At 41.7% G+C, this 24,148-nt stretch overlaps 1 long non-coding RNA gene across 3 annotated transcripts in view; it reads right to left on the bottom strand.

Annotated features, from left to right (window-relative positions):
• The window catches only part of LOC139828951 (uncharacterized), a 71,315-nt gene that overhangs the window by 4,839 nt on the left and 42,328 nt on the right, over positions 1–24,148 (bottom strand). For 2 of the 3 annotated variants that reach the window (XR_011741099.1, XR_011741098.1), the window contains exons 7-8: positions 8,905–9,214; positions 5,802–6,076 (exon numbers count right to left, since the gene is read on the bottom strand). This is a non-coding gene — a long non-coding RNA (uncharacterized lncRNA). The remainder of the gene's footprint in view (positions 1–5,801; positions 6,077–8,904; positions 9,215–24,148) is intronic. The other variant, XR_011741100.1, reaches the window with a different exon arrangement.

Below are 24,148 nucleotides of genomic sequence, written 5' to 3' on the forward strand. Positions count from 1 at the left end.
CAGGACAGTGAAAAGCTACTAAATAAGTACGTAATTTGTGAAGTCTTTCTTGGACCAGATTTATGCCAAGTTAAGAGGATGAATATGAATATTCATTATCTTTCCAAATTCTTCAGATATTATTGTTGCTAATTTTGCATCACCATTACACAAGATACAGAGACCACCCTGGCCCCAAAGAGGTCACCATCCAAAGGCAAGAGGTGACAGAAAAGTGTAGAAAGAGGAAAACTTACAGGGAAACTGTGAGATCAAGATGATCACCAAAGCACGCAGCCTCCATATGCCTGCTGTGTGTAGGTTGATGGGAGAAAAGATCAGAAATATGGAATTAAAAATGTAACAAGCAGATGATGAAGGTCAGCATTATGGGCTGATTGAAGGCAGGAACTTTGATCTTGTTAGATATCGACTGTAAGATAAATGGGGGAGAGTAGAGAGGGAAGGATGCAAAGCACATGGATAGTACAGTCACAGTGATATATTCAGTTCCTATAACCGAGCCACATAGCATCTGTCAAAGTCAGAGGGAAAATGATGTTGCTGAAATGAAATAAAAACTAGCACCTGGACAGTTTTATTTAAACCAGTAAGGGAGAAAAAGCCACTGCCACCAATATTATACAAGACCTAGAGATAATGTGGATGTAAGACTTGCAGGGCCAGAGTCTAAACATTGCCCAGATGAGAGACATCCGTGATAGGCAAAAACACGACAATGATGATATTTTGACAGTAACGGCATTTGGGACTGTAAGTTAAGAAAATTTCAACAACAATCTTGATCTGATGTCTAGACATTCACAGGGAGGTTTAGAGGCCCATACGTTAATTTGGCAGGAGGGACGTCTGCAGGAGAGAGTTGAACGTGCTGTCACACAAGGACAATAGCATCATTCTGTCCACATTTTCACTCATGTGACTGCATTTTACTGCCACAGAACTGTCTGTGCCCAGATAGTATCAACAAGAGATGCTCTTCTCCCCATCATGTTTCTAAGCTGTCAGGGTTGCACTTTGACATATATTCTGGTGGGAATGGCATCACCAGGTCTCACAGTAAGAGCACCTGCAATGATCTGCGAAGCGCCTTAAGGATTCTTCATTGGACACTGCATGGGCAAAAAAAACCCAGAAGCCCACAGTTTGTCAGCATATGTTTACACTGGGGGCAAAGAGGGGTCTTCAGATATCTGCCTCAGCAAAGGATTGACTTAAAAAAATTTTAAAATTGCAAGACACTGTCATATTATCCAGCAAGGACACTGTTCTGTTCTATTGGATTATAGAGTGGCCATCTTTGCGCATTCAGCCCCTCCTGTAGCACTGGCCTTCAGCACAGCAGTAGCAAGCTAACGCCTTTTCTTGGCAGTAACATGGTAAGACAGGCCCATATTGAACACTAGTTAAAGAAGACAAGAAGACATGGAAACATTACATTGTGTTTTCTAGATAAGTTAAGATTTCACCACTGATGCTTTGAAAAGCCTGAGTGCCATTTGCTCCGTTCACTCTGCCCTGCAGCATGGCTAATGGATATAAATAGCTGCAAGGAGCAAACCACAGCATCCCTCAAGCAGGATGAATGTTCAGCATTGCAGAGCTGGAACGTTTAATTTGTCACCGACAGGCAGATGGTGTTAGCAGAGAGAGCAGCGCTTCTTGCCCGCCTTCACCCTCCTTTGCAGAAGGGGTCACAGGAGTCCTGTGCTGAACCTTGACTTATTTTTCTGACTCAAGAAACCTGGAGTGAACTACAGCACTGATTTGTGACAAATCTCCACAGGGACTTGCCAAGACAGAGAAGATTTCTCTGCGTTTGTCAGTTACATCAGGGTGCTCCTTGCTGAGCACAGAGAGTCAGACATCACCAGCAGCCCTGGCTACATCAGCTCCTTTGAATGGCTTCAGTTCTCGATCCTATAAAATTATGTTTCCACAATTCTCTTGCTTCTCTGTCTCAGTCATCCTTCCTTTTGCACAGGGGCTGCCAAAACAAGGCCACATGAAATGTATTATCTTTCTTGTCTCCAGGAGAATACGCTGAAACATAAGTGAGAAGTTGGAGCCAGTAGTTCCTCAAGCTACCTAGCTGAAAGACCTGCCACTTGGCTACCAGAAAACTGGCCCAGGGAGGCAACAACCCAAAGCTGTCAGATTTATAACTGCAGATGTTGTAAAAAATAAGGAACAAAACCAACAGCGGACAATAGCAATTTGGTTTGGGTGTACCTACAAACCTCAATGCATAATGTGGCATTTAGTCTGGGAAAAAAAACCAGCTCAAAAATATTCCTTTCATAAAGGCCAAAACCAGAAATGCTGTTAAGTCTAAAAACTTCATATTCTTGTATTCTGTTTCATGACTGACCGATGCATCTCATTCTTCCAATTCAAAAAACCAGAAAGGATTATAAAAGAGGGACTAAGGGAAAGAAACGGAAAAAATTGCAGAATAAGATCTGTAGAGGTACCAGTTTGTTTTACATGGGTGACAAAATTGCTGAGCTATTATAAACCACCTCTCTTCACCTTTGGTATTTCAAAAGATTGCTATTTAATATACCAAAGACTTTTCATTTCAAACCTTCTCTTAATATTTCTTTTTCTTATTAAAACAAATCAGCCTGTAGATAAGAAAGTCGCACTAAGAGCTACATTTCCAGTGTTCAGTCAGATTTTAAGCTCTGTAATTGGCCAAATGACTAAACCGTGTATGTATTTCAGAATTGCACTCTCTAAGCCAATAATTCACCCTCAAGTTTCCATGAGTTTAAACACAAGCTAATGAAGTTCTATGTAGCCAGAAATTTATAAGTTCATACTTTAAAAGACTGAGAATAATTAGATCTCCTAGTAAGTATGGTTCCCTACCCAACCACATATCGCACAGAAAAGGTCCATAAAAATAATAGGTTTTTTCAGAGGAAAGGAGTACCTTGCATGAATTGAAGAAAAACCCAGAATACTCAGCCCTCAAGATTTGCAACAACCTTCCAGAGTTTCACTGAAAAAGGCAGTTTCACTGCATGAAGCACACTGACAAGCTTGATTTCCTTCTTCATAAGTATCATCAAAACCAGAAATATTCAGTTCCAGTTTGCTAAATGGATGTCAGATACAGCCAGAACTGTGCTTTCATGTAAAATTCATAATATAAATCCTTGAAGCCTTCTGATTAAGATCTGTATATATCTGCCTACTAATAAGTCAACTTACTTATCTCCCTCATACAGAAATATAAATAATTGTTGACTAAACACAACAGCTCTTAGTAATCAAGTGCAAATAGTCTCATCCCAATATGAAAATTGTTTCTGACATGAAGTCATGTACAAGTTAGGCTCTTCCAAGGTAGCATATTTCCACTCCAATTCAATATAGACACTTATGCTCATGTAAGCTGTGGCATGGTATACTTGCACTAATTACATGTGCAGCAACTCTACTGTTGGGTCTGAACTCACCATTACTTTGAGAGTTTAGATCTATGTCCACATGAATAAGTCATATAGCATGGACTTGAACTAAAACTCTGAGACTATCAGACAGCAAAGATTCATCAAATCAGGCTTAAGGAATAACAGGTAAACCTCTGCAGCAGCTGAAGAGTGGAGCCAAAAAGGATCAAATCCAACAGCATTAATCCCCACTGAAATGACAGGACGCTGAGGAGTTTAAAAGGAAAATCTCTATTTGTACAGCTGCTAATTGCTCTAAGGAGAGTTAAACAAGTTGTTGGCCAAATCCAGAGCCTAAGACTAATAAGACTTTAGTAAGGGCTACAACCCCAGCCATTCTTGGGGCAAATGTATATTGTGTATTTGTGAGTAGCCAGTTTCAACCCTGAAGCTGAATTCACTTATTTTCATGGAGTTAAATCAAAGGACTCACCTCCCAGACCACTTACCACCTAGATTGAATGACTTCAGGCTAGATTTAAAAACTGGAATAAAAAAATGAAATTATACATTCTCCAAAGAGGAAACAGAAATGCCATCATTGTCCCAGGAGAATAAACCTCAAGAGACAGATACCTTGAGTGTAGATATAACAGGTCATCACTGCTCTTCGAATACTCTGTGCAGCTTTATAGGAGATACTCAGCTGTTAATTACAAGGATGTTCAAACAACTGAAACACACACTCATTTCTGTGCATAAACCAGAACATTCCAGAACCAGTTGGAGTGCCTGGTTTTACCTTCCTTATGACTCAGCTCTTCAAATTTCTTCTGCTTTTGATAAGATATTTGGTAAGCTTTTTTCATCTTTAAATCATTAGGCATTCATAGGACCTGTTTGTTGTTGTGCATGTTTCCTTCCTTCCGTTAAGATACGAATTTGAAAATAAAATGAGAGAGGATCTGAGTTCAGAGGAACTGTGTTCCAGGGGGTTGAGCAGAACACCGGGAATCAAGAATGTGTAGTTACTGTAGAGAATTACCAAGTCAAAAATTCAAGTAGCTCTTTTGCTACCTTGTTCAGAAAATGCAAAAAGCAGCGTAAGTATTTGAAAAGAACAACAACAAAAAAAATCATTTCCAGGAGCAGCAAATAAGGTACTTAAACACACCCCCACCCAGAGAAGCATCTGTGTAAACCCTTAACCCCTTGTTAAACCAAGTTGCTTTCTACTCCATATTCTGGCTTTCGTGTATTACACTGATATCCCAAGGTCTTCCAGCATGTTATGCTAGAACTCTGGACATCTCATTCAGAGATGCGGATCCAAAGCATTTTGGGATGGAGGAAGGGACGGGCCATTCCTTTAGTCTCTTTAGAGACTTGGACCTTTCACTTACATGGGCTTTTACCTTCCCAAAGAGAAGCTGTGAATATTTGACAGATGTTTATGAAGAATTTCAAGATCTATAGATTAAAATTACAATATCAGTGCTATGTTGTTATTTCTCATAACTAGAGTAAAGGACTCCAAGTAAGAATTCCTAGGATCTAAACACAGATGGTAATGACCTTGGGCGATCCAGTAATATTTCTTGGTTTCCACAGACCCACTTAATGTGATCCAGAGTTTAAAGAGAGGGGAACAAAGGGGAACCAGTACCTAACACACAGATCAGTAAAGTCTTTCTTAGACAAGACATAAGGAGAACTAAAACAGTGTGAGACCATGAAATACCCGGGGAAAATGTGAGATGATTAAAAAAAGAGATTTACAGCCTAGATATAAATCCTACCTGACATATATTTTGTTTCATTGTTGGAAAATTCCACAAGGAAAGCACACACGAAAGAATGGGAACACCCTAGTTTGCTGACGAAAGCTGATGTGAAATAGTTCATACTGACATATTAATAGATACAAGTTTACATCAAGACAACATCTCTGAATGCATGATCTCACTGCCTGTAAAAGTACATTATAATAACAAGAGGGAGAAAGAACAGTGAGGAGGATGGCTGCGGATTCTTCTCACAAAGATGCTCAGAAATACTAAGACGACTCACCTAATTCACCAGCTACCCTTGCCTGCTCAAGAGAATTTCCTCAGTACACTAGAAAAAATGTATAAGCACACGGGAATCAAATCAAGAGAAATTCAATTAGTTCTAGAGCAAAGGAAGATAAATGGCCTGTAAGACAGTGTCCAGCCACAAGATAGTCCATAACACACAACAAGCAAGACATTTCACAGTGTAAAAGAGGCAACTGGACCATGTTGAGATAACTGGAGATAGGATCATGAAACCATCAGCAACTGTGTGCAGCTGCAGGATTAAGTAACCACCAGCAGTTGCACATAGCTGCGGGGAGAGGCTCTTTGTTCATTAAATTACCTGTGGTAGCCATTATCTTTGGGATGAACTTGGCTAAAGGCCCAGAGAATTTAGAAGATGCCATCTCTGCTTTCATCAGCTAAACGAAGATGTCCTGCCTATTTTCCAGTAGCTTGCGTATTAAACAACTTGTTGCTATCCCATGAACTAGTTCCTCTCAAGACTCAGATTGACTTCTAAAGTATTTCAGAAAAAGAAAGAAGAAATTCAAAATCCACAAATAGTCCTATTAGGCAGCTGAGTTAAGGTTGGCCGATGGAAACTCCTGTGAGTACCTGGATGAACACAAGAGACAAAGAGGTTAGATTTGGAAAGGAGCTTTGCCTAAGTAGAAACTTGAATATATCTCGCAATTTCTCCCCGCAAAAGTTGTTTCCAATTGTTATTTAATGACTCAAAGACCAATGGTGAAATCTGTATTGTGAGCCCAGAGCATTAATAAATTTTCCTTCCATTTTTTGTTGTTTGCCACAAGTCGAACTTAAAATAATTTGTGAAAGCAGCAGCATTGCTACATTAACAAGCTAGTTCAGCTCTGCTAGCATGCAACCTTGTTATAGCCTGGATCAGTCTCAACCAAATCAGATATTGCATATTTTACATGTGGATTTTTTTCCTAAAGAGCCTTAGCAGAGCTAGCAAAAGGGCAGTGTTACAGGGACTATCATGGGATTATTTACAAAACAATAACCCTAAAAGCTTGAGGGAAAGCTTCACACCCAAAAGCCCATGTGGACACCACAAATTCCCTCCCTCAACTCCACTTTTAACCTAACCTAATAAATCAACTCTCACTCCTGTTCTCATCAAGCCCAGATAACCACAGGGCCCGGTGCCACACATTGTACTCCACATTACTCCATTTTGTGACAGAGTATTTTCCAATCACTGTTAATACATTTACTGGTTTTGTGGTTTGGGGGTTTTTGTGCATGTGTGGTTTTGGTTTTGTTTTGGTTTTATTTGTTTTCTTTTGTATCTTTGGTTTGTTGGTTGTGTTTGTTTAATTGTTTTAGTTTGGTTTGTTTGTTTCTTTGGGGTTTTTTCTTTGTTTTTTTTCCTACCTGGAACCTGTTGTCTGAAGTGCCAGTTTAGCTACCGCCCAAAAGGACCATCTGAGCATGCAGCTCCCAAACCCAGCTCCCCTTTTGTGAGTCACTCAGTCCAAGTCCCTGTGTGGTTGGGTTATTCTCCCCTTTTCTGCTCCTCAAAGCACTTCTCAGATGAGAAGAGAACCTTATCCAGGAGATCTTTCCATGAGGTCTCCCCACCCAGCTCTTCCCTCCAGCTAGGGCACACAGCAGTGTGATGCCAAATTCAGCAAGATGCAGCATGTCAAAAAGCACCATCTATTTTCTAGGGAAATAACTGCAACCTGTCGTTTCACTTCCACCCTAAAAGACGCAGACATCCCAAGCACACACTCATGATTTTGAGTGTCTTTCCATTTACACTGAACCCTGCGGAAGAAGCCCACAGGTAGGTTCTGGGAATGGATGTAAAGGAGAGCTAAGGACGACTTGCAATATCTGCAGGCCCCTGAAAAAACGAGTTTTGTACTGACCTCTTTAGGAAATAACTATCTAGCATTCACCCATGGCTACCCTGGAAGACAGATGGCCCACCCAAAGAGTCACAGAACATTTACTCCAGGAACATTTATACCGCAAAGCCTTGGCTGTTTATTGTAGAGGTTAATGAAGCTGTGAAGAGAACATGGTCTTGCTGAGATTATTGCTTCTGGGCAGCGCACAGCACTAGCCGTTCTTAATCCAAACGAATGGCATGATAGATAGAGCAATTAAAAGTGTCTCCAAACAAGCTTTGAGACACAGGGCAGCTGTAATGTGACTATTTTTTCTATTCCCTCAATTCTACAAACATTAGATAATTGCAGTGCCTAGCAGTCTCTGAATCCAGCAGTGATTTGCAGTGTGTTACTCTTGAGACACTTCCTTAATGCAAAGCTCCTAAAGCAACCAGTCCAATCACATGACCCAGAATCCAAACTATCCCCATCAGAGAAATTTTGCTGCATTTTTATTGATTTCTTGTTTCAGCAGTCGAAGGTTACCTTTGAATGCCATCTGGGAAAAGCACAGCTATTCAGAAAACTGTTGCTATCCAGTCCCCTTGGTAGCCCGACATTTTCTTAAACCATCACAAAAACTTTTTATCCTGCAGAGAGAGCTCACATACATGCATGGCTGTGCACATATATACACATATTGCTTGGTTAACTCTCCCATAAACATTTTCTCTGCTTTGGTATAATATCATACAAAGGTGTATCATAAAATTTCTCTGAGAGAGAGGTTTTGTTCTCAAATATGTGGGGTTTACTTTAATGTGTCCAGATGCATAAATAATGCAAAAATTGAGGGGACCAGATGCAATCTCTATTTGTAACAATCTTGGGTTTATTATTGAATAAGCAGAGAAAAGCAAAAGGAAATAAAAGTTTCTGCAGTTGGCTGATATTCCTTCCTCCCTGAATCTTCAATAATCATTCAGATTGCAGTTATGTGTTCTTACCTAGAGAAACAGAATGGACAACTATGGAACTTCACAAAATAGAGGCCTCCACTAGATGGACAAGCAAGACCTATGTCTGAAGCTACATCATTTCCACCATCCCAAATTTATAAGCTAAACTCACTAAAGAGTTTTAAGTCAGTAGAAGGAAACTACTTTCTTATCCTTGCAGTGGATTCTACCTTCTACTGGTTGACCATTAAGGATATATCTCAGATTTAAAAGCACAACAAAATGCTGTCATAGTAACAAATTAAGCTCTTCCCCTTCTAAATCTTGGTTGACCTAAGGGCTATTCTTTCTTTTCCATTTATTTTACAAGTATGGGCTGCTCCATATGTTACTAAAGGAGAAAAAGCAGAGCAAAGTTCAGCATTCCTACATTCAAAAAGAAGTCCCGATGAGCCTCAACAAACACAAACAGTGCAGAAATACAAAAAGAGGAACAGACTAACTTTATCATGAGCTTCTGATCCTGTACTACCAGATCTGAAAAATCTTTGGGGAGGACCTTGAGCCCGGTGGAAACCAACTTCAAGAATGAAGAAGTCTGTGCCTTGGAACTCACCTTGGGCTCCATCAGCATTTTTGAATCCAAACAGGACAAATCTTGGGACTTCTCCACTGCTGCGGTTCAGGATGTCAGGGAGTGTCGTGGTGGAATACGCCGCTGTTCATTCTCAGCTCTCCTGCTGCACTACTACTATATTTATCTTTGCTGTTGTCAGTCTTTCACATGTCAGTTTGCTCAGAATAGAATTGTCGCAAACTTCAGAGCTACCATTTTCTTCAAAGACACTTACTTCAGCTGCGCTTTACTGTAACTTGCCTTCAGAGGTGGTCTCCAGTGATCCTGTTTCTCCATACACTGGGAGACACTGTTAGAGGAATAAAAGAGCCAGGTTCAGACACTCAGGTCTACTTTTACCACTCTACTTTATAATAATAATTTAATCTCGTTTTCATGCAGAATACTGAGGATATTCAAAACCAAACCTGCTGGATGGGTCACCAGTGCCCAGTATATGTGATGGATACCCGAAAGAAGACATATACCTAAAGTAGCAACAAAAAAATCTCAAGTGGAATAATTCCTGTGATCTGATCTTAAGTGAAAATGAAAGCCATAAAATTTTACCTAAAGGTTTGTTCAGGGTCCAAAACCTTTCAGCTGAACCTCAACAACAACATTTGGTTTGGAGTGACAGAGGGAATGACAGGAAAATCCAGACCATCCCTCTTTCTGTATATTGGCACCAGGCTAAAAAAAGGAATAAAAAGAAATACAATCTCCCTTGCCCATCCCATCCATCGGAGCGTATTTCTGAACGCTTACTGTTCCACAGTACAATAGAGGTAGCAAAGAAGGTCAGCCTTGGTATGCTGGAGCCCTTAGGTTCATTTTCTTTCACAATTAAAATATTTACCTTGGAAGACACAGTACTACCTGTGACATACTGCATTTTCAGATAGTTTCAAGTAGCGATGAGGTAGCAAAGAGATTTGCTTTGGGTATGGATTGCTTTGACAGCTTTACATGAGGAGGTTTCCCACTCCCTAAGTGACACCGTAGTTCAGATAACAAGTGGACACTTGTTTCCTTATCAAGAATGTGGAATTTAAACACCTGGTTTCCTTGATTCATGGATTAACCAGTCACACAAAAACAAGTCAGGGATCTGAGCTGAACGTTGCTGCTGCTGCTCTATGCTGTATTTAACCCAAAGTCCCTAATCTCATATTCCATTAACAGAATAACCAAGCTCTTTATCTGAGGGAGCTCCAGAGACAATAGCTTTTTGGCACAAAGTGTTATCTCAGCAGCTAGAATATTCTTTCAATGAGAAAACTGAATAAGTATATAAAGCATTGCATGGGTTTTACATGAAGATTTCTCTAGAAAGAAAAAAAAAAAAGCCATTTCTGGACAGCATGTTGCTTTAGAGGTAGATTTTTCTATTAACATATCTTTTCTCCCTTCTTCCTGGCTCTTCTCTTTAGATTTTCTAGTTTTCTTTGCCCAAAGGTTTGGCTCCTTTTCTCTGTCTTGGCCCTGCATGGCTTTCAAGATTATTCCAAGTTGTTTTTGCACAGCCTCCTGGATCATGTTAGGAAAAGGTGCTTTAAAAACATGTTAATATAATGTTATTTTGAAAGAGAATTCAGGACTGATGAAAGGCACTACGTTGAATGAAACATCCAATTTGTTTCCATTGTTAAAACATTTCAGGTTGGCCAGTCAAAAGTATGTAGACAATATTTATTGACATTTCCATGCAAATTTTCTCTCATTAGTTTTTCCTTAATATACTCACATTCCAAACGATTTGTACCTTTCAGTTACTTCCCATTCACACAGTCATTTACTTTACAACTTGCACATACATGGAGGAACACAGAGGTGAGAGTCGAGTAGGACAGGTCTGGCAAAATAGGCAGGTTGTACATGAGTTGCCAAGGTGTTCAGACCTTCCCACACCAGGGTTGGAATCAGACTGGAGGCACCTCTACACATACATCTACACTTTGGCCAAATTCATTTGGTGAAATCTTATTGGAGGAAGAGCTTAATCCATGCAGGAGGTAAAATATAGGATGAAGTTCTGCTCAGGGGACAGCTTCCCTCTCACTAGTTGCACCCAGTTAAGCCACAGTCAATTCTTAACAGGACAGTCCCACACATGAAGACCCAGAGCAGGAAGAAATCCATACGTAGAGTGCGAATAGAAACAAATATAACATTCCCCTGCAAAGCAATACCACAATATCAATAAGATGTCAAGGGTGGTAAAACACTGGCCCAGGTTGCCCAGAGAGGTGGTGGATGCCCCATCCCTGGAGACATCCCAGGCCAGGCTGGACAGGGCTCTGAGCAACCTGAGCTGGTGAAGATGTCCCTGCTCATGGCAGGGGGTTGGAGTCAATGACCTTTGAAAGCCTCTTCCAAGTCAAACTATTCTGTGATTCTTTGCTACCGAAACCATCCTCGAGCCCTCCTAAAAGCAAATTTGCTCCCTGTTGATCTCTACCACGGGTTTGGGTTCCCTCATCGCTCAGAGCCGGGAGGTCTTATCAGCTGTGGCTTCAGGACCTTGCTGCATTTCATAGATGGAAAAAAAACAACACTTCCTGAGGGGTCAGCCCCACAAAAAGCCAGGCAGTTTTCCTACATACACACAATACTCACTGCAGGACAACATCTGTTCTTCGACATCTCCCGCAGCGAGAAATCCCCTTCACACCCACTGGTTTTTCAAGGGTGTGTTGGTTCCTGACTCACCTCTTTCCCTATCAAATTATATAAACTTGAGCTTCCTCTATGACTGTTTATTCAGTGTGTTTGACAAAGTGCATTGTGCCTTTATTGTTGTGAATTGTTTGCTCATTTCTGGGAAGAGACTGCACTTTCCACACCACTGGGATTCAATAAAGGGGACAGAACTGTACAGCCTTTTGTCATTCGCTTCTCAACAGGGGAGGTCGTTGATTTAATTACAAAAGTTTGCACTGTGCTGAGAGCTGTGCATTTCTCCATATTACAATTTCAAGTTATTAACCAGATTACTATCACCATTACAATTAAAAAACAGTTTCTACTCTCAGAAGAGGAAAATTCTTCCTCAACACGGTAAACTACTTATTGTTTTGAAAACTTGCGTTGAAAGATATAGCATTGTTAGCTCCTGGATGAAACCTGGAGACTTGACAGTTTCTGCATTTCATGTGTCGCATACTAGGAAAGAAAAACAAAACAAAACACCAAAAACAAACCAAAAAGAAACAAAACCAAACAAAACAATCCCCCCCCACACACACACCCCCAAACAAACCAACCAACCACAACACAAACACCACCAGCACACACAACTTTTAAAAATAGAACCAGTCCTTTTTTAGGAAAACAATTTACCAAGGTACTGTCCCAGAAGGTAACATTGAAGCCACATGCCAAAATACTGGCTTTTTGATGCTTCGTGATATACAGGGTGCTTCAGAAAGATGGGCCCAATTTCAAAGATACAGTGTTTTCAAATTGAGTCTATCTTTTTGGAACATCCTGCATTTCCTCCTTCTTGATCCAAACTCTGCCAGGTTGTAGTATCATCAGAAGAGACATCAATCTCCCTCATTAATGGGAAGCCCATTGCCATGCTTAGCTCTGAAATCTAGCCGCTATAATGCAGTGGTAAAAAAGGTTCTGAATCTATATGGAAAACATTCAGAATTAGCACTCGAGACTGTGATTTAAAGAAAGAACAAATAATTTAACCAGCTCCAGTAAATTCAGCAAAAATAGTCTTGCTTCCACAAAATTCCTTTGCATTATTTCAACAATCTGAAAAAGTCAGTAAAGAAAATGAAAAATGCAAATTTAAAAAGTATCCTCCAAATTGAAACTTCTTGAGTCAATTATAACTGAAACATTGGTTGTTTAATGGCAGAACTGAAAAACAACTCAAGTTTCAGAAGCTCTAAATACGAACCAAACTCTCCAATAAACACCATAAGGGGTTCAAGTTGTTTTATAGTGTTGATTCCTGTGTACATCTGCCCCAACACTCTGATATCTGAGGTGCAGATCTGAGCTCCATGGCTCCATCCAGCTCCTCTTGCTGTCCATGAAGTGCACAAGCTCACGTCTTCCACACAAACCTCAGCCAGTTGAGAACTCATTTGGGGCTCAAAGGCAGCTGTATTGCCAGAATCTCACACAATACTGAGCAAGAAAACATATTCCAGAAAATCAGTGCATCTGACAGACAGGAAAAGGGTCAGAGCTCTGAGAAATGGGTTCCCAGCGAATTCCCTTCACACACACAACCTTGTTCTCCCTAAACGAACAGCTGTGAGCCAGCTGAAATATAAGAACCTCCCTCCTCCAAACTATGCTCTCTATTCAGGGTTTAAGACAATTACACAGTTATTTTGTGTAAGAAAAGTCAGTCAAGGGGGAGAGACAAATTGTTTTATTTCTCACCCAGCTATATAACAGATTACTAGGAGCACTAACTCATCTGTCTTTCCACTACTTTACTTTCATTATAGGTTGGAAATGGGAAGTAATTTTTCACAAGACAGATCTTTAACTAGTTAGAAATTAAACTCCTCAAACCGGTGCATCCTGCCGAATTGAACATCCATTATCTGGAGCCCATGGCTTTGGTTGCACCTTATTTATCATCATAGCAGGCCCTTCTCTCACTCACCAAGTTCCCAAGCTTGAGTCAAGACACAAAGACAAGCAAAATGCATGCGATGTTGAAACAGAAATGTCCAATCCTAAAAAGTAATTTAAAAAAAGACAGTAGAATATCAAAGCCTAGTATTTGGTGCTAGAGAGAAACGGAACTTTATCTCACAGCAACCTCAGCCCGGGCTGAGTGGGCAGGTCTTTCGTCATTCCCAGCCTTCTCCTCTGTGCATCCTCTGCTTAATTGCTGCTGCCAAGTTCTCATCTCAAGAAGCGAACAACAGAGATTCATCCTGTGTGGTTTGTTCCAAGCAGATCAAAGCATTGCCACTTCAATTACCAGTCTCCTGCCCCAGCGCGATGTCACATTTCGGTGTGTGCACTGTCCCCACCACTGTTGAGTGTCTGTCACAGAGGCACCCCAAAACAACTCCAAACAAATACTAAGCTTAAGCCAAACTTAATTCAGAACTGAAACCAAACAGAAACAAATGCAAGCAGGGCGTAACCTAAAAATCAGTCAGCACGCTGAAAACATTCAATAAACCGCAGGTTCGCTGTCCCGGTTGAGGATGTTATGCCCATCCAGCCCCAGCAGTGACGCTTCCAGCCCTCACTCACAACAAGAGGCCTCGCTCATCCAGGGCACCCAGAAGAAAAATCACTTGTCTGGGGGGAACAAGGGCTCACTCAAGGATAAATCCAGAAGAAAATAATCACTCAATAAGGAGCAGGTGAGGGCTCTGCATCCCGAGAAGTGTCCTTAGACACGTTCCTGGTCTAGTGGGAGGGCTCTGACCACAGTCCCACCACTCCATGATCATCACCCAAACGGGGTCTCATGTTATAGCCCTATCGGATCTGGTGGTGACCATCACAGCCGTGGACCAGGAGCTTCTCTGGGTCTGGGTACCTTGTCAACTGAGGACCCTGTCTATTGACCAGGGGTCCCGCTCCTCCTGCTCGCCCCACCCTAGGGGAGGTGTCCGTGAGGACAAAAGGTGCTAAAGAGCCGTTAACTGCCCCATTGAAAGTTCGGGACCTCATGGGGGGTGCACGCAACCGCCACAATGTCCCAGGCTCTAAGGGGACCTGAGCTGGAGCAGGTCGTGCAGAGCACAGAGCAGAATTATCCCAAGAGTACGACTTGATTCTTCTCCCGAGGCTGCTTTGCAAGGGGCAACACACTACTACATTTTTACTCTGAGTGTATGGGGAGCATATTGCTCTGTCTTAAGGATTTTATTTTTTTTGCGTCTTATTACAGCACGCAGTTGAGCTCTGCTTCATCTTCTCAGATCTTAAAAGCATGAGATGGTTGCATGGGTGTTTCGCTGTGACCTCATGTCTAACACACGCTGCATACCGTCTGCAGATCTCTGCAGTCTGCCCCTAGTTGAAACAGAAAATAGAAACTTAGGAGAAGCAAACGCATTCGATATCAGCAATTTTCCCATGCAAGGGTATTGCCACTGTACTCCTAGGTAAATTGCTCTAAGAGCAAACTTCCACCGCTAGTAAAACGTTACAAAAATAATATTGATTTTTAAAAACCTGTTTTCTGCTGCAACATATTAAGATTTTGTTTGGTTTTTTTTTTTTTCACTTTGAGATTTTAGTCTGCTGTTTGCTATGCCTTCAAACATATCTATGGATTGTTTATTTGTTTCTAAAAGCTGATGTTATTGATAATCTCAAATTTCTGACTATGAGATGAACTTTTAAGACTCATCCCTGTCACTTTCCTTTCTATTTTTACCCCTACAACTTTTTTAAATAAAGGAAAATAAACACCCTGTCTGCATGTTCTAGAAGCAAAAAATATTTCTGATACCTCTTTGCTTACACAATGCAATCACGTTTGCCCTCCTACCCACCACAAAGACTCCTCTCTTTTTTCCAATCTCAGCTGAACACCCTGAAAGCATCAAGTGGTCCAGGGCTGCTTCACTCCCTGTTTAGCAACTGCTACAATAACTGCCATTTACTATTTATGACACCAAAGTTCCAAATTAATTGCTTTGAAACACTGTCATCGTGGTCACCAAGAGCCCCAGGAAGTAACCTCATGGATTTTATGACCAAATGCAAGAAGAAAAAGAAAATAAAAAGAAAAAGAAAAATCAAAAGGTCAAACCTTTTGCACCAAGAGTTTTGATTGTTTCATAGCCAAAAGGATTTCTAAGAGATACAGGCTGAATTATTGTGACCTTTCTATCAAGTTTTTAATTGGTAGAATTGCACAGCTACACCTTAAAATACTGTCATCCTGAGAACACAGTGATTGACTTTGAATTTGCTAAATGCGATGGCTGTATTTACTACATAAACTGCAGGGCTGTGCACTTCCGAACTACACTTGCATTTATCTGAGCATCACACGTCAGACCACTTTATAAACATGTTATTTAAGACGCACAGTATACCAGCAAGCACAAGAAGATGTTAGAGGTTGAAAACCTACTCGGCTATAATTGTTTAAATTGCTGTTTTCAACCTCTATTTTACATCAGCAAAAACTGGAAATAACAGAGTTATGAAGACTCTGGGAGCAGAGTGCAGGACTGTGAAAACAAAAAACAACAAAAAACAAGATGATACAAAACAGAATACTTATTACCAGGAAAAACTATCTTAGAATAACAAGGAGAATTGTTTTTGCAGCCCAAAGGCTAACTTCTGAAATCAAATCTCAACTCAAATAAATTCACTGGTTTATGCAAAGGTTCATAGCTTACACACCTGCACACACCATGACAGCTTCCCTTTCAAAGGGTACCTCAAACAAGAGTCAAATATACCATTCAGTGAAACAAAAGGCAGGTCTTGGTCCTAATCTATCATGATCTTTCTTTAAAAACCTTTTCACATGTTAATGCTGTTCACAGTTTCAGTTCTGCCCAGTAGAGAGACTTAAACCCCTAAGCATGGAGTTGAATACAACCACATTCCCTCAACATTTCTCCCTATTTTTTCACTCTGTCACCTCTTGGCCACTAAAACCAGAGTACACACACAAACCAACATAAATAAAACCCAGAGGTGAAAAAAGCGTATTTTATTCAATCTAAGGAAGTCACTTATTCTCTTCTGCTGTATGCTCATGTGCAGCAAAGCCTGACTGTGTTTTTCTGGTTACAAGTAGACAGATTTCTTGGAGTTCCTCCTGGTGTTGGGCAGTTGCTGAATGGCCCTAGATGTGTGCCACCAGCAAGGAAAAGGCTTTCGGACTGCAAGTCTGCCTGAAATCCACCCCTTGCTGTGCCTGTGTAGCCCTGATCCATGCATTAAGCCCACAGAGATGTTGGCATCGACACGACACAATGATGCTGGAGGGTCCTGGTTCAGGACACGCTGCTGAGGAAGGGGCTGAACTCCATCCATGCCCTAGGACTTGACAGAGTCAGCATCACTGCAGGTTGTGTACTTGTATCGCAAACATTGCTCCTGTTATCTCTGAAGAACCATTGCTGCTTGAAATCCTGCTGTGTCATTCAACTCTCCCTTTTAATTCCACTTTTTAAGCACCTTCCCTCCCCATGGCACACTGTTCTGCTGCTGCTGGGTCTCCATACAACCAATTTGAGCTCCCGGGCTTGCTTTTGGTTTTTTTGTTTCTTTAAATGCATAACAACATAATCTAAACATCATCTAGAGAGCACTGCAGTTACAGTGAGGGAAAGAAAAAGAAGAAAAAACTGTCACAATGTCACTAATGCTCAAACTAGCTTTTTTTGTATTAGTTCACATACCTAGTAATGAACAGGTATTGCCTTGGTGGGAGTGACTTGTAAAATTCACGCACAAGACCAGGACCTCAACATTTTGTTAGAATTACTTTAGTGAGGTCAAATCAATTGGAGAGATTTGTATGAGTTTCCAGCAGTTAAGAAGTACTGGGGGTGTCTGAGGCGCTTGGCTCTATTCTTCTCACTAACACAACAGAAACCCAATATCTGATCTTTCTAAAGGAACTGAGTCATGGTTTCAAAAAACCCATCCAAGCCTTATTGCACACACCTGCACTAAACACTCAGAGGTGTGTTCTGTGTATACACCTTTGCCATCTTCTCAGCATCTTACTCAATAGCCATTTCTCGAAAATACCCAGCTGGCACCAGCACAGGCATTCAGAAGCCAGACCCTGATGCCATGTGGCATCACTCCAGGGAAGACAAATCACACCAGCAGAGAGCCTGACCTGTATTTACCTGCTTAACTTAAGGCACCCTATAACTCTCTGTGCTCATTTGCAAAAGTCTGATCTGTTGACGACATCGCTGTTCTCAAACCTGCTAGGAAAACTCATTTTAAGTTCATTCCCACCAAGTGCATAATCAAGTCTTTGCCTCTACTGCGCATAAGGGGGGAAAGAGGGGATGTATTTTTTTTTTTAAGAGGTGTGATGTGATTTTTATTGTATGACTATTCACCTGCTTTCTGTGACCTCCTAAGCATATTTAAGAGGGAATCTGACACTGGGACCAAACACGAGGCTGGGGGAGAAGTCAGCTAACAGAAAACACATGTGCTCAAGCATTTTGCTTCGCCTTGCTAATATCGAAGAGATTTGTTTTGCTCGGTAAAGCACTTGCATTTCAGCTCAGTCCTGCAGGAAAAAGCTAATCCTCAAGTTATGGCAATACAGCCAGTTGATATGGAGAAGGAAGGAGGGGGCCAGAGAACCACGGGAAGGAGAAAGAAAAAATTCAGCATTTTAGCCTGACCTGACTCCAGGTTCACACGAGAAGAGGTGAAGCTGCAGCTGTCACGCTGAAGGGAAATGCAGTCATTTATAAACCCAGGGAAGTCTCCTGGGAAAGAGAAGCAACCACAAAAAAAAAGCCAAACCACCATTCCTTGAGACTAGAGTTAAGGGCAGGTTTTTCCCACCACAAGAGAGAGCCAATACAGCCAAATTCTGACACTGTTCTTGTTGCAGCTCTGGCCAGACTTCCTGCCTGCCCCAGCAGGGACAGATGACACCAGCCTTTTCCACATATTCTCTCTAGGAGAAGACCTCCTCTGGTGTGAGCAGTTCCACCATTGAAGCATGCAAATTTATCCCTTTGCAATGTCTCTAACTTCCAAAAGATCTCACAGGAACAGCTACTGTCCAAAATGGCTGAATGCTGAGAAAAAGATATATATATATATATATATATATATATATATATATTTTATGCTCTCTTCCCTCCCTCTGTTCTGAACATCACTTTCACTGTAAGTTTGACTCATCTCTGCTTCTGGTAAGCAGGCAAAATTTTTTGTCTGTGCAGTTGAATGGGGAATAGTCACTATGAATATATATGGTTTGATACTGGTAATTCTTCAGACATTTCAACACATCTCAGAGGTGAGCGAGAGAGGCAAGACTAAGGATGTTATCAACCACAGCAAACAGCAAATCATTCAGAAAAGTATTTGATCAACACAGAGTCAGAAAATTGCATACCAAACTGGCCTGTGACCTACAAGGCAGAAGAACTCAGATTGCAAGAGGGCTCAAGGATTACCAGAATGAAATAAAAGCTACAGCTGCCAGCTGGTTTGTTCACACTGAATAACCAAAGTGGGCTTTCTGGTTGTCTCTAAACTTCATTTCACGAGGAAAAATAAAATTGGGATAAAAAGGCAGCTACTTTCTTACTGCAGCTACTTGGGTTCGCTATTTCTGTGACCTGCCAGAGATAAAGACGCAATGGGAATGCTCCTCTTTGTCCAAATATCCTGGCAGCAAGTGCTTAGCCCAGCAGGGGAGCCCAGGATTTCACCAAAGGGCAAATTATACCCTGCTAATTGAACCAGCATCATTTTAGAATCTCCCCATGAGCCTGTCAGGTTTGTGCACGGGCAACTGAGAAGATCTTAATGGATCTGAGATGCTGAAGCAAATAGGAGGACCGTACAAGAGCAGAGAAAACGAGACACAGCGGGAGAGTATCAAATCCTTTTGGGCTAATAACGCACCTTCCTGGGATGTGAGGCTGAAGCCCAGGACTCTGCACTATGTTAATTACTGTACAAGAGAAAAACTCAGCAAGACTCCCTCCACACACAAAGCTTTTACAGGAAGGAAAATAAAAAAAAAAAATAATAAAAGAAAATAAAAGAAAAAAATCTAGCCCTCCCCAACCAGTGCAATTAATACATTTGCTGCAGCTTTCCGTCACATTCTCTCACCACCACTCGGCTCCAGTTGTCAGCATCTGTCTGAAATGAGCCTTTCCATCAAGCCAGCAGCCCCGCTTGTGGAGAGGCAAAGGATAAGATTTCAGGAAAGCCTGAAGCCCACTGTTAAGGGATTCGTCCCAGATAAATTGCCTGTCAGCTACAGCAGAAGCACAACGTTGGCTGCCCTTCTCCTGATGAGTAATAGTGGGACTTCGCTGAGTACAGAGGTACCTGACTTCCATGGAAACCAAAGTTTAGTTCTCTCATGATGAGTAAAATCCGGTTCACTGACTTGTGAGAGGAAGTACCAATAGTAAAACAGAAAAGGGGATTCAAAGGAGCAACATTGCTTTTGCTTTTATGTCCTCTCTGCTCTGCAAGGGTACAGCCTGAAATGCAGCAGTACTTGGGTTACTTAGTAGTATTATAAAAAGTCCCAACAAAATCAGGTGTGTGCACAGAGAGACAATTCCTGCTTCAGAGCACTTGGAATTAGAGTAGAGAAAACAGATAAAAAGGATTATTTTTTTAATCAACCCAGATGTACTCAGTAGAGGACTTGAGGCCCAGAGAGGCTCAGTGACTTGTCCAAGATGATACAAGGGGTTAGAGGTGGGTCTAACACATAAATCCATATGTTATACGAGCCTATTCAGTATTCTGACCATGCTTTCTTTCTCATATGGTAACTCATAAATAGGCTTGGATGTACACCTCATAATACCATTTATTAAATACATACATCTTGTAGCATATGCAGCCAAGCTCCTTGTGGGATTTGACTTGTGTGTTTAATTGGCAGGCTTGTTTGGGGAGCCAACAGGTGTGTTAGAAGCAAACAGAGAGCACATTCTCACTTCACAAAATAAGCACTGCAAACCACATTATGAGAGACCTAAGCCAACACAAAACTATCCAGCACCACCCGGTCTCTCCCAGTCCCCAAGAGCCCAGTGACAAGCACCATGTCTTCCCAACCAACAGCCCATGATGCCCTCAGGCTGCCCACACATGCACTGGAGAAGGACTTGAGTCTTTTCCCTACTTATCGCACCTTTTCTGCTCAGTGCTTGATCCCATTGAATGAGTAAAAGAGCTTTCATACTGGACTCACTTTGATTGCAGGAAAGAGGAATATAACATAAAGAAGCAAGAATTTGGAGAAAAGTTGTGGCTGATGTGGTGTATCTGCATCATTGGCCAAATGTTGTTCTTGACTCCTTGTCCCTTTGTGGCTGGTTTATATAACGAGGGCAAAGAGTATCTGAGGCTGCCAGTCTGTGCAGACTCACTTATTAACTCAGAAGATGCAAGTTTGTAAGAGGAACCGGGAAGAAAAGTGTCTTCACCTTTTAGTCACTTCTGAATTCCTAGTGCAGAAAAATCTGGACTGAAGGTGGCTGATCCAATACTCCTTTAAATGACAAGCCACACTAAACCAGCTGAAAAATTCACTTGTCCTCACCTTTCCCAAGTGATTCTTCTTTTTAAAATTAATTGCTTAAAAAAAAAGAAAAAAAGAAAAAGAATGGCTGGAATGGAAAGAAATTGTCTCCATTGATTTAAAAGATTTTCCATGGAAAATTTGGGGAAAAAAAAAAGGTGACCTGTCCAAAATATTAATGTGACTGAAACCTTCTCTAACCAGGCCCAGATGGGAATGATGTCTACAGGAGTGTTTAAAATTAGTCTGGGTAACAGGACTGCTGCTACTGTTGTTGGGATCTGTCCTACAGCCAAATTTATTTTATTAATACTCTCAGTATGTTTTTCCTGATGTTCAGCCAAAGTCTGCCCCTTTGTTTCATTGTTAAACATGCTTGTATCTCTTTGTACCACTCGATGACTCCCCTCCTGGGAGCTTTTGCCCTCAATAATGTATAGTTTATTTATTGTTATGACTCTTCTCACAAATTTAATCATGGCAGTGGGTGAAAAGGGTTTGAACAAGAAGGTAAAGCTTATCACATGTGTTTTAAGCCTCATCTCTCACTTCTGCTGAGGGGTACTTTCTCATTTGAACAGTCAAGATCCTCAGTTTGACACAGCAGCTTTTCAGACCCAGGAGGCAAACCAGCATCTCATGAATCCTGGGACTATGTCCTACTCCATAGGAGAAGACGACACACTCTAACAGGATTTTACCCTGTGCAGGACTCAAGCCCTTCATTTTTCTCTTGAAAATCAGCTTTAGATAACTGGATAAGCAGTCTCCTACTTACAAGATATAGGCCAATCTACTTGGAGTTGCTCCAGTTCCACTGCTGTGATAAACTCAGCTTAGATTAGTCCCTCTGCACACAGAACACAGAAGGAGAAATTGGATTGTCAAAAACAAAGAAAAGATAAAGACCAGTTCTGGAAGGTCCCCTAGTGCTATTCAGGATTCCTTCTTACACTGTGGTGCTTGATTTTTCATATACATTCTTTTCTTTGCTGAACCATCCAACTGGTGTTCAGGAAGACCCTGTTATAAACAAGAAAAAGTGCCACAAAAACATATAGCAAATGTGCACAGAAACTTTCACAATGGTCTCAGGCAAGTCACATCTTCCCAAGATGGTATCATCTCCAACTACTCTATGGTTGTCCAAACCATAAAGCTGATCCCAGCCAGATTACAAACTCCTCAAGGCTCTAATCAACACGAGTTTGTGCAGATGCCAGGATGCTTCTCACCAGGCCAGTCTTTTCAGATACTGATTTTCACAAGGGCACCCTAAGACAAGGATAACACGGTTGGGCTAACAAAAAAAACCCAGGATCCAACAATTGCCAGTCTCCCAGGTGTTCGAACCCTCATTCAAGAAAAGCATTTCTCAGCTTTTTTTTTTTTCCCCTGACTCAATTAGAAAGCTGCACTAATTTTTTCCCTGACTTTAGCTACTCACTCTGGTTTGTCCTTACAAGGTAAGCTGCAGCATAAGTTGGCAAGCCCCGTTAGCAGGAACAAACGTATACTGTTATCTGAGAGGGATTTGGACTTGTGATTTACTCTGAACACCATTAGAGAGAACCTCTCTCCAGGTGGGTTGTGTTAGATTGCAAGATACTCTCTACACAAGGAGGGTAGCTGATATTTAAAGTGCTTAAAGCCATAGGATGTCACCAACGAGTTGATTAAATAACCCCAGAGTCACCAGGCACCACAGAGAGGTTTGTCACAGAGGTGGAAGTCTCTGAGTTTTGGGAACAGCTGCCTGAATGGGGTTCCTCAAATGCCTCCACCGGCACATAGAACTAGTTATTTGCTTTCTGTCTTTCCATAAGGAATGCAGTTGGTTTTGGCTCCTCTGTCCTGTCTGCTGGGTGAGAAACCTGATGAGGAGCAGTAGTGTCCCAAACACCAGGTGAACCAGCCCCAGGGCCACGTTCGTTCCTACCAGCCTGCCCCAAAGTCAGCCTCCAAGACACAGAAAAACTCGGGGAAAGGTACCTTGGTGTAGCAAGGCTGTTCTGGATGCCTTTAGACTCTCTGTGAAGCCCTCAGGGCATTGGTAGTCCAAGGATTTCTTCAGCAAACAGGACCCTTTCTGAGAAAGTCTAGACTTCCTAATGACCTTGGAAAAGCAGCCAAGTCCTGCTCCACCCAGCCAATACTGCCTCCAGGCTGCTGTCTCTGTCCCTCTGCCTGGGGAGCCCTCCTCCTCCCACAGCTTCCACATCCTGCAGCTGCCTTTGGTCTTCACTGCAGCAAACCACTTGTTTCATAGACCTTTTCTCCCCCGATATTCCTTACTTGTGAGGCTAACATAACCCTTCCACACTTTGATCACCAAACTTGCACTCTTGGAGGTACCATACTTCATTCTGCTGATCAAATACTTTTTTTTTCTTTTTTAAAGAAAACAAAACAAAAGCTAAGAACCAAGTGTCATACATTTTCTGACTCATTTCTACAACCACCTCATAACATTTCCCCTTCACTGGTATCAGCTACACAGCGCAACTTCCACTACTGCTTTCCTCTTCACACAGGACTCAGCCAAGAAACACCCACCACTCCACATACCCAGGTGGGTTTTATTACCATTTCAGCTCCTTAGCAGCACACTAGGTCCAAATCCCAGTGCCAGCAGAAACACAAAAGCAACTAGAATGCAAATAACGCCTTTGCAATTTTCCCTTCATCACCCTTGATCTTTCCTTCCGCTATCCATGAGCCTCTAGTACAAACCACACAGAGCAGGAGAGGTGTTGTGGATGGTCCGTTTGCATATGGACAACATGCTGCTGATATCCTCATGTAGACCTCTCAGCACTAACTGGTCATGACACCCATATTTAAGGGAGGAGGACATCCTCTCTGTTCCCCCAACACCTGACTGTAAGGGTGCTAAACCACCACACACAGATCCTCTCTCTCCACATCTACACCTGCTGAATGGTTCAGTTCAGACCAGGAACCCAATGTTTGACTTCAGCATTATTTAATTGAAGAGGTGCA

The sequence above is a fragment of the Patagioenas fasciata genome, chromosome 12 (genome assembly GCF_037038585.1).
Source record: "Patagioenas fasciata isolate bPatFas1 chromosome 12, bPatFas1.hap1, whole genome shotgun sequence".
Taxonomy (NCBI): Eukaryota; Metazoa; Chordata; class Aves; order Columbiformes; family Columbidae; genus Patagioenas; species Patagioenas fasciata.